Below are 18,166 nucleotides of genomic sequence, written 5' to 3' on the forward strand. Positions count from 1 at the left end.
AAGCAGACTGTGTAATTCAAGAGCCAAGGAAATGCTGAAAAGATATATTTTAGCTGTAAGTGTAAAGATGCATAGCACTTAGAAGCCAGCACAGAATTCCTTTCAAGAAAACTTTTCTTTGTTGGAGAAGAACAGTAAACATAAGACAAAAGAGCATATAGAATATAAATAAAGAAGACTAAGGAGGCAAGAAACATTAACACTGTAGTCCATTCATTTATTAGTGAATACTTTTTTTTAGGTTTTCGCTATAGGGTGTGAGCACTCACCAGAGAGAGACAGAATGAAGGGAAATGAGAAATCCACACCCCCTCCCCAAGTGGGATGACGATACTACAACCCCTTCTGTTCCATTCTCCTCTCAGGATTTTGGGGCCACATGCATACACACCCAGCATGATATTCGAGGTGTTAGGGCCAGGACTTGAACCACCGTTAACCATATGAGAACCCAGCACCTCCTACCATGCCTCATGCTGGCCCCCTATTAGCGAATACTTACTGAGCACTCATGGTATGCCTGGTACTGTTCTGGGCTTTATGACAGTAGGCATGACCACATCCCTATCTTCATGGAGCTTGTACATAAGGGGACACAATAAACAAGCAGAAAAGAAAATGAATGTATTATATAATATAGTGTCACACAGTAAGTACTCTGAAGGAAGATAAAGTTAGATTAAGAGAATAAAGACAAGCTATCTTGATTGAGCATAGTTAGGGTGGGTTTATTAGTCTACCTAGGCTGCCATAACAGAATATCACAAATTGGTGATTTAATAGAAGTTTAGTTTCTCCCAGTTCAGGAGGCTGGAGGTCCAACATCAAGGGTTTCTCTCCTTGGGTTATAGATAGCCAGATTCTCACTGCATCCTTACTTGGTCTTTTCTCTGTAATGTGCATCCCTGATGTCTCTATGAATGACCAAGTTGCACCTTCTTAAAAGGGCATCAATCAGATCACACTGCGGCCCAGCTGAACAGCATCATTTTAATTTAATCATTTCTTCAAAGACCCTACTTCCAAATGCAGTCATACTTTCAGGTACTGGGGATTAGAGAGGGAGACCCAATTCAGCCATAACAGTGGGGCTTTCTGATGAAGGAGTATTTGAGAGACTTAGATGCCATAATAGATTAGGCCAGGAGGCTGCCTAGAGGAAGGGCGAACAACACACTCATCATGCTCTAAAAAGAACAAATGAGGTGGGTATGGCTGGAAAAGTGAGTAAAAAGGACAGCAGGTGGCAACAGTGGAGAAACTGCATTAAATCAGGATTTTGGATTGAGGTGAAAGATTAAGAAGGTTTTGGACAGGCCTGTGACATATTCTGACTGGCATTCTAAAACAATTGTTCTGACTTCTAAGCAGGAAATAGTCAGGAGCATGAATATAAGCAAGAAGACCAGCAAGGAGGTGATTGTAATCATCTATAAAAAAGAGGATGATGGCTTGGGGCTTGGACAAGTGACTACAGGGACATGGTGATATTCCTATCCTTCCGATCTCCTAGACTCCATGTTAGTGAATAGTCAGATATGCCCCAAGACAGAGTTAGAGGCAAGCTCAGCATCTTCCCATTTATGCAGTGAAGACCAAGTCAGGAACTATGACTGTACTCTCGTCACTGAGCTCAAATACAGATATTTTACAAAGGACTGGAATCTTAAAAAAAATCACTCTACTCAATTTCCCAAAGACCCATTTCTATAGACCATTTGTACACTCCAGTGTGTCCATTATGCCCTGCGTGATGTGGTCCTTTGAGAGGTAATTAGGTCATCAGCATGGAGTCCTCATGAGTGGAATTAGTGCCGTTATAAGATAGAAATTCTCTCTCTCTCTCTCTCTCTCTCTCTCTCTCTCTCTCTCTCTCTCCTCCTCCTCCTCCTCCTCCCCCCCCGTTACCAGTCAATCAACAACTGCGTCAACACAGACAACTGGTCAACCTCACCACACTAGAGACTTCTGGTCAACCCAACAGCACTAGAGGCTGCTGGTCGACCTGATTTCAGACAGACAACTGGTCGACCTGACATCAGATAGACAACTGGTCGACCTCTCCCCTCCTCGTCTCTCCCTCCTCCTCCTCCTCCTCCTCCCCCTCCCCTCTCCTCTCTTCTCCTCTCCTCTCCTCCCTCTCTCTCTCTCCTCACTTTCTCTCCTCTCCCCTCTCTCTCTGCACTAGGGGAACATAAAGCAGGAAGATGGGCTTCTATAATCCAGGAAGATTCTTAGACACTAAATCTGTAGCATCTTGATCTTGGATTTCCCAACCTCTGGAATAGTGAGAAGTAAATATTTGTCATTTAAGCTACCCAGGCTATAGTATTTTTATTTAGCAGCCCGAACTGAGTAATATATCCAACAAACTCACATAGTTAAGGGTGAGTCAGACTAGCAGTGTGTGCCAGCCTTCCCATTAATTTATGGCAATCCTTGAGACTAAAAACACTGCTAAATACAAATTTCCACCGTCAACTCTGAATTAGCCACACTACTGGAGCAGAAACATTGTGGATAATCCAAATACCTCATATTTCTTGCTATGGTATTTGAAAGACTTCTTCATTGTTCAATGTATTTATCTTTTTTGACCTACTTTGTTTATGTCAGTATGTTGACATTGACTCTTAAGCATCAGAAACAGTAGATATCTCTTGCCAATAAATAACTCAACCTCAATAAATCTCCTGTCAAAATTCCAGTGTTCACAGTCCCTTAGACACTATAACTAATGTAATTAGCAGTTGCATGGAACTTTCTAATTTTCAAAGCAATTTAACTGCTATTTTTCTTATTTACTGCTTACAACTTTTAGAGAATCTCCTAATGCCCTGTCCCCTTATTTCTATTAATGGAATTACTATTTTGAGAAAAATTCTTGGCCTTTCTGAGAGAAAGTGTATCTCTTTGGTGTGTTCCATGTTTCTTGCCTAGGCAGAGTTAATAATCAACAGTGCCCATTTGTGATCTTGCTCTTTTGTGCTCTTTTTTGTGCTCTTCTTTGCTACTTGCCTAAGCAAGCATCTGTCTTCCCATTTGTCTCTCTCTGATAGGGTGTCCCAAGCTCTCTAGTGAGAATGGATAAGAAGGCAATTTTGAGGACGCCCAATACCCTCACAGACTGGGTACCAATCAACCCAACCCAGTGATACAGCTAATAATCTTATCTTCACCTATCTTGTGTTTTTCTTTTTTGATTGGTACCTAATACCAAAGACAGTGACCTTGAATGCTGGGATTGTTAGTCAGACAATTTAAAGACAAATCATTAAAATCCAATCCAAAGTAACTTTAAGCCTCTCCCATGGCCTGGTGGTTAAGGGAGCTGGATCCCACTCAGTCAGTCATGCAGGTTAATTAAGTTATAAAAACTGAAAAGGGATTGTTAGATATGCTAGATAAATAGTATTATAATATTTGTAAATGAACTTCAAAGGTTAAGAAGAGCTAGGTTTTTAAATTTGTAACTATAAAAATTATGTATTAATATCTGAAACCAGAGTTACTTCTAAAAAAAAATCTGCTTTACATAGGAAAACTAGCCTTAAGGGCATAAACTCACATTAACACGTGCTGTGAGAGGAAGAGAGGGCTGACTTAACCAGTGTCAATAGAGCAGCTTGATATAGTGGTCAGACTGCAAAATCCATAGTCAGAGCCCACCAGGCCAAGCCCATCCTTGTTCAAATTAGTTATCCACTCTGAGTCTGATTCCTCATCTGAACAATGGTACCAATAATACCTGCCCTATTTCAATATTCTGAAGAGTAGTAAATAAGACTATATATATAACTTGCTGACATATGTATACATAGTAGTTATAATTACACAGGGAAATTCTTTTTTTTTTTTTTTTAGAGAGATTTTTGCTATAGGGCAGGTGCACTTGCTGGAGAGTCAGAAAGTGAGAAATCACCCCCCAAGGGGATGGCCATGCCACAATCCTTTCTACTCCATTTTCCTCTCTGTATTTTGGGCATGCACACACATGCACCCAGGGTGAGTTTTAAAACTCCAGGTCCAGGACTCAAACCCCAGTTTGTGGGAGTCTAGCCTCAACCATTTCACCACCTGCTGGCCCCAAACAGGAAAATTCTTACAGATAAACTAAGTACAGGAAGAAGAATTGACCAAGATTGTCCTTCTGAGTAATGATACAATAAATACTATTCATTTTATTTCATTTCATTTTATTTACACTGTATTATATCAGATATCTAATACTGTATTTCATTTTTCCTGCAGGACAAGTAATGCTTTGAAATTTCAGCCACTAAAAGGCCAAATGATACAACAATTTTGTCCTTGCAGGCCACCTTTTCCTCCAAATGTGATTCATGGCCCGTTGTATCACAAACACCTGATGCTCTTACCCACTCAGTCAGTCATGCAGGTTAATTAAGTTATAAAAACTGAAAAGGGATTGTTAGATATGCTAGATAAATAGTATTATAATATTTGTAAATGAACTTCAAAGGTTAAGAAGAGCTAGGTTTTTAAATTTGTAACTATAAAAATTATGTATTAATATCTGAAACCAGAGTTACTTCTAAAAAAAAATCTGCTTTACATAGGAAAACTAGCCTTAAGGGCATAAACTCACATTAACACGTGCTGTGAGAGGAAGAGAGGGCTGACTTAACCAGTGTCAATAGAGCAGCTTGATATAGTGGTCAGACTGCAAAATCCATAGTCAGAGCCCACCAGGCCAAGCCCATCCTTGTTCAAATTAGTTATCCACTCTGAGTCTGATTCCTCATCTGAACAATGGTACCAATAATACCTGCCCTATTTCAATATTCTGAAGAGTAGTAAATAAGACTATATATATAACTTGCTGACATATGTATACATAGTAGTTATAATTACACAGGGAAATTCTTTTTTTTTTTTTTTTAGAGAGATTTTTGCTATAGGGCAGGTGCACTTGCTGGAGAGTCAGAAAGTGAGAAATCACCCCCCAAGGGGATGGCCATGCCACCATCCTTTCTACTCCATTTTCCTCTCTGTATTTTGGGCATGCACACACATGCACCCAGGGTGAGTTTTAAAACTCCAGGTCCAGGACTCAAACCCCAGTTTGTGGGAGTCTAGCCTCAACCATTTCACCACCTGCTGGCCCCAAACAGGAAAATTCTTACAGATAAACTAAGTACAGGAAGAAGAATTGACCAAGATTGTCCTTCTGAGTAATGATACAATAAATACTATTCATTTTATTTCATTTCATTTTATTTACACTGTATTATATCAGATATCTAATACTGTATTTCATTTTTCCTGCAGGACAAGTAATGCTTTGAAATTTCAGCCACTAAAAGGCCAAATGATACAACAATTTTGTCCTTGCAGGCCACCTTTTCCTCCAAATGTGATTCATGGCCCGTTGTATCACAAACACCTGATGCTCTTATTGAAAATGCAGACTCTTGGGTGACATCCAGATCTACTAGAGTCATAATCTCAGATGATAGAAATTCAGTTCTAATAAGTTGTCCAGGTGATTCTTAAGCAAATTTTAGTTTAGAAACTGTTTTATATAATTAAAACAAGCAAATGACTTTAATGTTTGCTCCCATTGAAGTATAAAAACTTTACATTCAGGATTGAACTGAGGATTTTGAATCCATAATCACTTGTTTCTTACCCATGAAGTTGGAGCCTTCAAGGAATCTCCAGTTTCTGCCTCTGTCCTCCTTTTGGACATACTGAAGTTGTTTGCATCTTCAGCCACTATTTCCATTGCTTGACTGTTTCATTTTTCTGTCCCTTGTACCTGTGGTCAGATGGACATCTTAATGATCTCTGTTCTCATCTGTCTTCCCCCTCTACTACCCTCAGGAGGTAATTAGCATAGAGCCCTCTCCACAGTGACTTTAGCCCTTTATTGGCTTCAGTCTTCTTAACCCAACAGAGGATCACCCAGCAAACACATCTAGCCCAGGTTCCTAGAAACACACTTGTTTCCCACTCCAATTGGAAAAGACATTTGAACAAGATAGTCATTGGTGTAGCCACCATGCCCTGCCCTCCAGAAAGTGCTCTGATTCTTAGCATGGCAGGCATACACTTCAAAACATCATTAATTATTCAAGCTGTAGCCCATGGACCAACAACATTGCATCACTTGGAGCTTGTAGGAATGCAGAAGCACAAAATCCACCCTGGACCTGCAAAAACTGCATCTTAACAAGATCTCCAGGAGATCAGGAAACGGTCCTTTAAAACACCTCTTCTTGGAATGATAATGAGTCTACAGAGTCCATGCTGAATTTTCCAAATATTGGCAAGGTCCTCAGATCAAATACTTCAGGTTCAGATATCCATGTGTATGTGTTATAATCACACTCTTGAAAAAGAATGTCAATAAATACAGAACCCTCCCTTGGAGATTCTAACAGGTAGGTTTGAAGCCTGTACTTTTACAACCGCTATCAAGTATGCCAGTGCCTCTCATGGGACCAGAGAACAAGGAACAAGTAATGAAGTTAAGGGGCATAGTATGTCTCTTTGGTTCACATGGGAATAAAGACCAAGACTCTAAAATTGGACCATATGTTCTAAGGATAAGATGAGGCTGGGTCAAGTCTTTGTCTAAGGAATAGGAAACACCCCGTGGAGCACAAGAGTTATTTGTATACTTTCAAAATGAAGCTGTATTATTTTAAATTCAATAACTCTTTCAAAGAATCTTTATATCTGCAATACTGTACACATATCTATATATGGTGGTATGTATATCTGTCCAGAAATGCATGTATATAAGTGAAGTTTTCAAGTCTGTAAATAGCAAAGATCTGCTAAGTATTTCATTTTTTCACATTTTTGTTTACCTAGTGATATGCTATGTATACACTAACATATTGAGCTTTATTTGTCATGAGAAACTGCACTGTCTCTTTACCAGTATACTGATGGATTGGGGGTTAAATGATTACTTCTAAATGGGTGGCAGGATATTAAAGATGCATGGTTTGAATCACATCAAGATAATTACTCAGATAAATTTAAGATAAACTGAATATTAGGATTCTGTAAAGATTGAGTATCCATTTGTTTTTATATTGTTTGGGAAGAAGGCAAACAAGTATGTCGTGCTTTCTTCTAGAGCAACTAAGTGTTACCATCCTCACTTCTGCTTATTAATGGGCTAAGACACAGTTGAAGAATTATAAAATGCTTCTGAGGATTAACAGATGGTGTAATGGTTACATCACTGGACTCCCACATAGTTGACCACAGTTTGAGTCCCGGACCTGGAAGCTTCAAACTCACTCCAGGTGCATGTGCATGCGTGCCCGAGATCCTGAGAGGAGAATGGAGGAAAAGGTATTGTGCCATGGCCATCCCCCCACCCAGGGGGTTATTTCTTGCTTGCTCTCTGTCTGTCTCTTCCTGTCTCTCCAGCAAGCACACACATCCTATAGCAAAAATCTCTCTTAAAAAAAAAAAAAAAAAGAAGAAAAGAAAATACTTCTGTGAAAAATAATTATATATAATACATGTGGACAGTGCTTCTGAGTGGATGATAGGCTACTTTTTTTTCACTTTTCTTTGTCTCTCTCTTTTTTTAGATGCCAGAGGGCACATGAATACTCCAGAGAGGAAGAGAGAGAGGAACCTTCAATGGAACATGGTCACACTACAAACCTTTTTCCTCCCTTTCTCCATCCCATCAGGATTTGAAGCACAAATGTACATACACCCAGTGTGTTTTTCAAGCTGCCAAGGCCAGGATTTGAACTGTGGTTGACCATGTGGTATCTGGCTCGTTAACTGCTATGTTATGGGGCTGATCTGTAAAATTATTTTTTAATTGAGATATGAGTTACATAATATTAAAGTTTACCTATTTTAAGATTACAGTTCAATGCTTGTTTTAAAAAGTTACTCAGGGGGCCAGCAGTTAGCATAATGGCTATGTCGCTGGACTCCCACATAGTCGACCACAGTTCGAGTCCTGGACCCGGTGGCTTAAACTCACGCCGGGCGCGTGTGTGTGCGTGCCCAAGATCCCGAGAGGAGAATGGAGGAGAAGGGATTGCGGCATGGTCATCACCCCTGGAGGGGTGATTTCTTGCTTTCTGTCTCTCTGTCTCTCTCTGTCTGTCTGGCGCATGTACGCACCTAATAGCAAAAACCTCTCCAAAAAAAAAAGTTACTCAGTGGGGACTGGTGGTTAAAGATGCTGGACTCTCACATGGCTGACTGTGGTTCAAGTCTTGGACCTGGCAGCTTGCTTTCTCACTTTCTCTCTCTCTCTCTCTCTCTTTCTCTCTCCTTCTCTCTCTTCCTCTGGTCAAATTAAAACAATAATAATAAAATAAAGTTAAATAAAAATAATTCTTTAAAACAAAATTTACTCAGTTGGCCAACCATCAATAAAATTCGGCTTTAACACATTTTTCATTTTCATGATTTTGTAAGATCTCTTGTTCTAATTTACCTGAAAGCATTCCTGGGTGCCTATGAAGTTCATAATCTGTTTCAAGAAACTCTAAAAAAATGACTGAAAAGAATACAAGGCTTTTGGAAACAAGACAAATACATCTTTGTAAAGACTTTACATGCCTCCATACACTGCTTATGCCATTGTATATTTAAACATTTTTATTTGTTTGTTTTCCAACAAACATGTGATTGACACTGGGGTGGAATGATTAACAAAGTAGACACTTTTCCTGCATTTCCAGGGTTTAAGGTTTAGATTTTTGTCATTTAAAGAGCTCAGACAAGTCAGTAAGAAAACCACATACTCTAAATTCAAGTGAAATGTTAGCAGGTACAGTCGGCCAGTAGGTAACAAGTCTATTTTTCTTTATCTACTAACCCCTTTTAGGTGATGTGTTGAGACTTTTGGAGACCTTGGGATAGAAAGAATAAATTTTGCACATGGGACAGGTGTGAACTTTGGGGAACCAGAGGATGGAATGTGATAGGCAGAAAAATGACCCTTTTATATGTGTCCTTGTCTTAACCCATGATATGTTGTTACCTTACACAGCAAAAGGGAATTCATGACTGTAATAAAGAGTATGATTTTTTAAAAGCTGTTTGATATGGGGCACGTGAGTTTGCCAGAGAGAGATAAAGAGACACTGAAAGGAAAAGTGAGAAGTCGCCCCCCCCCCGGGGTGGGGTGGCTAGACCACAATCCCTTTTCCTCCATTCCTCCTGGGATTTGGGGCACATGTGCACATGAACCCAGCATGTTTTCAAGCTGCTGCATTCAGGACGTGAACCATGGTCAGCCACATGGGAGTCCAGCACTATAACCACCATGCTACCTGCTGGTCCCTAGATTACAAATCTTGAAGATATGGACATTATCCTAAATTATCTGAATGGTACTAATCTAATCATGTGAGTCCTTAAAAGCATAGATAATATGATGGATAGAGGGTCAGAAAGACACAGTGAGAGGGTTCACTCAGCTGCTGCTGACTTTGAAGATAAAAGAGCCACAAGCCAAGGAATTCAACCAGCTGATAGAATCTACTAGGGGACAAGAGAACAGATTAACCCATGGAGCTTTAGAGAGGGAACACATGCTGCAATACCTTGATTTTAGCCCACTCAGACCTGTTTGGGACTACTGGAACTGCCAAAGTGTAAGTTAAATTTATTTAAATCCCTAAGTTTGGGGTAATTTGTTATGGCAGCCATGGAACACTAATAATATCTGTCGACATTCCGAAAACCAATTTCCCTTCTCTGTAATATGAGGATAATAAGACTGATAACAATTATCATGAAGATTTGATGTGATAATGACTATAAAGTATTTACTGGGACTAATGCCCAAAACTCCTTGGGATTAAGCTCAAAAATGGAGTCAGGGCCAGCTCTGTAAAACAGTGGTTAAGTGCTGTGCAACAGGAGCTGGAGCCCACATGACCAAATGTGGTTCAAATCCAAGTCCAAGCAATTTGCAAAACACAATGGGCATATGTATGCCCCTGAACTTGATGGGATGGAGAAATGGAGGAAAAGGGGCTTGCAGCATGACCAGTGTCCATTGGGGGCACTCTCTCTCTCTCTCTTCCTCTCTCTCTCTCGTATGTGCAAGCCTTCTGTCATATAAATAAATAAATAAATAAATAAATAAATAAATAAATAAGTAAATTTTTACAAATGAATTCACAAGAATTTTTAACAGAAGAAAGAGAAAATGCTTCTTGCCACAATGCAAAAGGCTCGAACTTCAGTCTAGAGCCTGGTATAACAAGATGTATGTGAGTTTGGGCAACTCACATCCCCTCTCTGGGCTGCAGTTTTTCAAAATGAGGGATTTGAACTAGAAGATTTATTTCTAAGGGCATGTCTTGCTCTGACATGGATGAATAACATAAATGAAAAACCATAAAACTTTTTCATTCAAGTATGAAGAAGTAAGAGGTGATTATAATAAGGATTCAATTCCATATTCAGAATTTTAAAAGGCTCTCTGAGAAATTATAAGGCTTGAGCTGGCTAGCTTCCTCCATAGCAGGTGCCCCTGGTCTGGAAGAGAAGATGGCAGAAGTGCTGTCTCCTAAAGGCTCCAGATTCCACAGCCCCAATGGACGCATTCCCCAGAATTAAGATCCCAGGCAAAGCCCAGGGAAGACCTTCACATAACAATCCTTAAAGTTTCCATTAGACATTAATCCACACACTTAGAGCATAACAAAGAGGTAAAAGTTTCCTTACTAAAACTTTCTTTTAAGTACCTACATAATAGCAAAATAACTTCATCTATTCCCTGTTGCAGAGCTCTAAGTGTCACTAGAGGAACGTTATTGGGGAAAGCAACGAGCAAATAAGAAGGGAAGGATTTAGTTGAAGGGAAAGTTAAAGTCATGGTGGGTCTCAGATTTTTCTGTCCAATTTACATGAGGATAAATAGAAACTTTCTCTTTGAAAGGTTGTATCAATTCCAAAATCTGAAGCAATGATCAGGTCTGAGTGGAAATCACAGATCCCCTAGGTCCCAGGCTGGGACCCTGAAGTCTTACCAGAGCAATTTAGAGTTGTGAGTTGGCTTGAAAAAATGTTCCAGATCTGGAGTGGCATCCTCCCGTAAAAGGGGGTGGGGTTGGAGACGTCAATGGAGTCTAGTGCAGAGTCCCTCTCTGTGGGGGATAGCCTAAAGTGACAGAGCTGCTGTGTCAGAGGACACAGAATTGAACAGAAAAACAGAGATTACAGTGGTAAAACCATTGGGACTGAAGCCAGACTATCTAGCCATTTTCCTCCACTCCCCAAATTTAGGGAGGCAACACCCTTCCAGAGCTCTTTCTGCTCAAACCTTAGAGACTCTGTCTAGGGACTCATTACCTTAAAGACCTCTTTACCTTGCAGGGAGTCACATGTTAAGTCTTTTTGATTCATGAACAGTGAAAAATGAACATTATTTTAATAATAACAATTAAGGAGCCTGCAGGTAGCATGGTGGTTAAGGCACTGGACTCCCCCACATGGCCAACCATGGTTCAAGTCTTGGACCTGGTAGCTTGCTTCTTTCTTTCCCACTCTCTCTCTCCCTCTCTCTGTGTCTCTATCTGTCTCTCTCTAGTCAAATTTAAATAATAATAATAATGAATAAAATAATTCTTTAAAAACTTAATGATAATAAAATTGAATAACATTTCTTAATCACTTCCAATGTTGTAGGATTGTGGTAGGCATTATTGTCACCCTCATTTTACAGATGGAGAAACTGAGCCTCAGAGAACTCGAGTCTCTTGCCCAAGCTCACAGAGCCAGCAAATTGCAGAGCCCAGCTTCACATTCTTTCTGATGAGACAGCCCTTACATTAGCCACTGTACAACACTTCCTCTGAAATTATCTGCTAATTTCCTTTTATGTCCTGAACAATCCACTCATCTGGGCAATGAGTCACTTCCATTTCCAAATCTGTTTTCTCATGTATAAACCGGGAGCAATGACAGTGCTTGTCTCATGGGGTATTGAGGAGAAGTGAATGAGAAGGTGTGGGAAAGCCCGGAGCATGGTGCCTGGCCTACTATAAGCAGCTGGTGGAATTAGTTGTGGTAATAATGGCAACAGCGATGGCCGTGATGGAACAAGCAGCATCATTAGTTCTGAAAAGAGTGAGAACTTACTGGTCTGATTATGTCAATTGCTGATTGCATTTTAGTCCTTGTCTTAGATCCATCCTTTAGTCTCTGCAATGTCCTTCGGACACACCTGATGCTTTGCCATGAAAATCACCAAGACCCTCATTTCGGCTATGAGAATAATAGGACAGTAGGGTGCCAAGAATCACTCCCATTACCATGAACAGATGTGCAGCTCTTCGCTTACCTGTGCTCTTCTCAGCTGCAAGATCTAAATCCAGTGTTCCTGACAGATAGGAGTCATGTGCCGAATTGATGCCCTGTGGGCTCTGCTGACCACCAGGGACCTTGAAATTGTGTTTCTGTTCTCACTTCCTGCCACCTTTCCATTTCTGTTATGGAAATGAGCAGCCAAATTTAAAAAATAACTAGGTTTTGCTTCAGAGGTTACAATGAGTACGTTGTCACCTATCTTTTGTACCTAGTAACATTTCTTTAAAAGCAATTGAAGCCTAGGATTTGCTAAGAGGCACACAAAGCTTCCACAGGCTTGCTCTGGTGATGGAGCCACGGCATTTCAAATGCATCAAGTTTGTTTTGCGACAGCCAATTCAACTGTCTACATCAGGAGAGCTTTCAGCTAAAACCTTCTCCAACATATAGAAAAGCTGTAGGTAGCTGAACAATTCTGTTTATCTCCTCAGATGCCATGGTCTCTTTATCCTCCACCTACTGCTCCTCATTCAGAAAATGCAGAGAGTTACTGTCTATCTATTGGTGCTAAAATACCCATTTGAGTCACCCTGACTTTGGAAATCTAAATAATATTTCCTGCTACTTTTCATCCAGTCATTCTCTTCTCTCCTGCCCACTAGAACATCATCACTGTTCCCTGATTTCCTCAACATAGAACTATTGAGATAGTGAAGAAAAACATTTTAAGCAGCTGGGATGGGAGAAGGAGGAAACCATGTACAACACAGATGATAAACTTAAGATAGTAATATTGGGCCAGCTGGTAGGATGGTGATTAAGGTACCTAGACCCCACATGGCTGACTGCATAATTTGAATCATGGACCTGGCAACTTGGCAACCCTAGATAGGGACCAGCAGTTAGTGTAATGGCTATGTCATTGGACTCCCATGTAGTCGACCACGGTTCAAGACCAGACCCGGTGGCTTAAACTCACACCAGGCACGTGTGCATGTGTGCCCAAGATCCCAAGAGGAGAATGGAGGAGAAGGGATTGCAGCATGGCCATCCCCCTGGGAGGTGATTTCTCACTTTCTGTTTCTCTGTCTCTGTCTCTCTGGTGAGCGCACACGTCCTATAGCAAAAACCTCTCCAAAAAAAAAAAAAAGAAAGAAAGAAAGAAAGAAAGAAACCCTAGGTACACGTCTGTATGAGCCCAAAATCCCAAAAGGAGAACTGGAGAAGGGATTTGGGCATGCCAATTTCTCATGGGAGGGATGGTGCTTTCCCTCTCTGACAAGCATATGTGCCCTTTAGCAACAATTTTTAGGAAGAAAAATTAAACCTTCCTGTTCTTCAAAACTCCTTCTGCAAAACCTTCCTTAAGGACTTTTCTACTGGTCACATTTATGTCTAATATCTCCCTCCCTCTTGCAAAAGACAGTCAGTCACCTTTCTATGTGAGGGGCAGGGGTGCAGGGTGGAATCACACACAGCCTAAAATTCTCACTGATGTCTCATGCAAGGAAGTCAAGTTTTATCTTGGTACTCTTCTGCTTCCCTGTAGGTTTAAAATCAGACTTGTCCATCAAGGTATATTTCTAAACAAAGACACTTCTGCTAGAAGAATTATAATATGAAGAGTTTTAGTCAGTACTTTCTAAGGAAAGCTGCATTGTGGAATGGAAGAAGCAGTAACTATGAATCAAAAGATCTGGGTTTGAATCCTGACTCCACTGTTCTCAAATTTTGTTTGGTTTAAAACTTTTTAAAGTGTATTTTATTTTGTTTTATTTGTTCCATAAGCAAGAGAGACAAAGATAGATAGACAGACAGCAACCTCAATAGGGTCTTGAAACCATGATCCACCCCCAGCTTTAGCCAGCCGCAGATCATGGGGTCACACATGCCTGGTGTACTTGGGGAGGTCTCTGGATGCTAACCTGGAACCTTTTCATGTTGGCCAGTCTCACAGAGCATTGCATTTTACCACTGCGCCACCATTTGAATTCGTTACCTGATTTTCTTACTTTGAGATAAATAATATCTCTGAGTTTCTCTCTTTCTGAAAAAGATGACTCTAGTGAATTTCTCACAAGGCTCACATTAAATCAAGCCAGAGAGTGGATATAGGAACTAAATCCCAGCACAAATGTGAGTCTGGTTGCAGAATGCTTGTTACATGCTAGGCAGTTTTATTGACACAGAGCAACTATTAAACAATAGCTTAGCCCTGCTCACAGGAGCTCACACTTCAATGGACAAAACAGGAGATGTAGGCAGTCTGCAATGGAGCCAGGCAGAAAAGTTGAGGTCCATATAGGCTGGGAGGAGCAGGACAGGTTTCCAGGGAGATGAGCAGCAGCTCAAGCTGAACTTGGAAGAGTATGATAAGAAGACAGCAAGACTATTTCAGGCTCAGGGAAAGATGAGAAGATGGGACCCAATTTCCAGTTGTAGGAGGTACACTCAAGCTCCTTAAACTGGATGCTCAACATCTTTTTTTGAGGATCTGATGAAATCTCTGCATCCTGTATACAGAACATTTTGCACACCATTTCAAGAGGCACATGGCCTCTATGACTCCAGGTAAAAATCCCTTGGTTTCAGAGCTTTATCATTTCCAACCTTAACTTATGTTTCTCTCTTTGGATCTGAAACTTTTCAACCTTAATATGTGTTGGGAACCAGCAGTTAGCGTAATGGCTATGTCGCTGGATTCCCACGTAGTCGACCGTGGTTCGTGTCCCGGACCCGGTGGCTTATAACTCACACCGGGCGTGTGTGCGAGCGTGCCCAAGATCCCAAGAGGAGAATGGAGGAGAAGGGATTGCGGCATGACCATCCCCTCTGGAGGGAGATTTCTCGCTTTCTGTCTCTATGTCTCTCTCTGTCTGTCTGGTGAGCGCACGTGCCCTGTAGAGAAAACCTCTCAAAAAAAAAAAAATGTGTCTACACTGGGGCCAGCAGATAGCATAATGGTTACATCGCTGGACTACCATGTAGTTGATCACAGTTCAGGTCTTGGACCCAGTGACTTGAAACTCATACTGGGTGCATGTGTGTACATGCCCAAAATCCCAAGAGGAGAATGGAGGAGAAGGGATTGCAGCATGATCATCCCCCTGGGAAGTAAGTTCTCACTTTTTGTCTCTCTATCTCTGTTTCTGTCTCTCTGGTGAGTGAGCATGACCTATAGCAAAAAATCTCCAAAAAAAAGAGAATATGTGTTTATATTAATTTTTCTTGGATTCTTTCTATGCATAGGAGAAATTGAGGTTTGACATAACCCAAGAAAGAAGTCTCATTCCTTCTCTAAGTTCAGAAATAATTAAGAGAAGAAGAAAAAAGGAATCTTACTGTGTCTACACTAATTTTCTTGGATATTTTTCTATGCGTAGAAAAGACTGAAATTTGATACAGCCCAAGAAAGAAGCCTGCTTCATGCCCAAGTTTAGAACTAATTAAGAGAGGAAGGAAAAGGAGTCTAGTAGATGAAAATCAAAGTATCATTTCCATTAGTGAGAAAAGCTGCTTTGGACGTTGTGGCATAGAGATATGGCAACAACAAAGCTCCCAGTGCTCCCTGCCCGCATGTCAGATCCTAGGCCAACACACTGGACAGGAACAGTGAGCTACAGAGCACATGGCTTCATCAGAATCCCAGCCATGCACTGCTCGAGGAGAAGAGAGTAGCGAGGGAGTAGATTGCACTTGCTCAGGACTTTTGATTATTATCTCTGCCTAACTAAGGAACAGTCACAGTGTGCAATCACTGTCTTTCCTTAAACAGGAACTCATTTGACTTCCTTCAGAAGGAATAAGACCTAGAGCAAGAGAACAGGGCTGTTTTGCTTTCCTTAAACAGGAACTCATTTGACTTCCTTCAGAAGGAATAAGACCTAGAGCAAGAGAACAGGGCTGTTTTGGGGGGAACCTTCTTTGTCTGAAGAGTTGGGAATATATGCATGCCCTCTAAAGAGGAACCACTTTCCTTATTTTCCATCCATTCCTTCAATCATTCAACAGATACATATTGAGTTTCTAATATGTTGCCAATTACTGTGCTGAGTTACGGGACAAAATGGTAGAGAAGAGACATGGTTTCTGCTGTGTCAGAGCAGTCTGTCAGCAGAATGAGATAGACATTAAACAAGTAACCGTACCAATAATACATATTACACACAGTAATGTGAGAGCAAAGGTTGAGTGTGGTACCATCAGGGTGTTAAACAGGTAGCCTCATAGAGATGAACCAGAGGAAACTTTCCTGAGAGTGACACTTGAGCAGACAGAGGTGGAGGTCTGTCCCTTCCCTCTTCTTTTTCACCCCATCACTAACAGCAGTTTTGCCATACTAGCATTTGCCCTGGCACATCACCAAAATACAACCTCTGGCATCTCTCTCTCTCTAAACAGATGACCATCTTAAACTTCAAAGAATCTAGCTTTCATGTCCACCCTCAAAGGACATCTGTCCGATGAGATGAGTGAATTGCCCTAACTCATTCCCCAGAGTTTATCAGAAACCAAGTAATGTGGAGTTAGTGGGATTTTGGAGAGAGAGAACTGAATTAATCTTGTTCCAGATGCAACATCTTGCATACAGAAAGTCAGAAGACAAGAGTATAGAAGTACCAAGTAACTTAATAATATTGGGAAATAAAAATGTTTAATCAATAAACAACACACAAATGATTATATATTAAACAGTTGGAAGCTAATAGACTCTCAGTGGTTCTTAAAGAAGCCAATATAACACACACACACAAAAAGTTTAAAACAATTTTATGTCAGTAAGACAATGAAAAATAGAATTGTAAATCAACAAACAATATGGCTAAGACAGAGAGGGTATGCAAGCAAGTGTCCACTTGGCTATGAAGTTTGAACAGAGCAAAACTCTAAAAGAGCTATTCCAAGGAAATACAAAAGAGATCCAGCTCAAAACTTCCCAACACCTCTGAATGGCAGAATCAAAAGTAAACAGAACATGGGAATGAAGGAGAATTGCCCAGACTGGGCTGCATGGCAGGGCTGAGCTGTCCTGCATTATGAAGTCCAGGCTCAGAGAGACAAACATGAAGGCTCTGGGCAGGATGGTTGGCTAAAAGGTCAGGAATGCACATTAGGATCCAGGCAAGATATTAAGATATCACACTGAATATGATAGCATTCTGAAAAAAAAAAAAAAAAAAGAGCAAGATGACAGAGGATCCATGGACCAGCCTAGCATCCAAAATGAGGTGGAACAGCCTGGGGTCCAAGATAAGGAGAAAAAAACACTAATGGTGGGGAGTTAAGATTCAGACAGAAAGCATCTTGTGCAGTTTCATTTGACAGTGTTTATGTCCGCATTCTTTCAGAAACCCTAGTGCCTATCTCTACATTCCTCTCCCTCAATTCATCTGTAATACATTTAAAAGAAAAGCACAGTAGTCTGAAGCCTAAGATACCATCGGATAAGGTACGGGGGAATTGGAGGAAGCACTCCAACTTGTCAAACAAGAATACAAACACAAACAGACCTTGGGATATATCATCAAGGAAAATACAGGAATGTAGAATTTATTGAACTCATTTCAGTAGCAGCGATTCTAACCAAAGCAATAGGAACATTACCTTTCTATTCATACCTAAATAGGGAAACCATAAATGAAGTAGATAATGTGTGAGATGGTGGATGGGATGGTAGTGAGCAGGAAACAAAGTGAAATCTATCAAAAACACAAAGAATGAGCTTAAAACTATTTTAAGCCATAGGTCAATGAAACAAAATTCTGAATTTCATATCCTTAACTTATATCTTGAAAGTTTCCACTCTTCTTTCCTACCATCCCTATCGCTTACCCATATATCCCACTACATTTCAGTCTGACAGATGCTTAGCTCAGAGCCAGGG

This window comes from Tupaia chinensis, unplaced genomic scaffold (assembly GCF_000334495.1).
Source record: "Tupaia chinensis unplaced genomic scaffold, TupChi_1.0 Scaffold000045_1, whole genome shotgun sequence".
Classification (NCBI taxonomy): domain Eukaryota; kingdom Metazoa; phylum Chordata; class Mammalia; order Scandentia; family Tupaiidae; genus Tupaia; species Tupaia belangeri.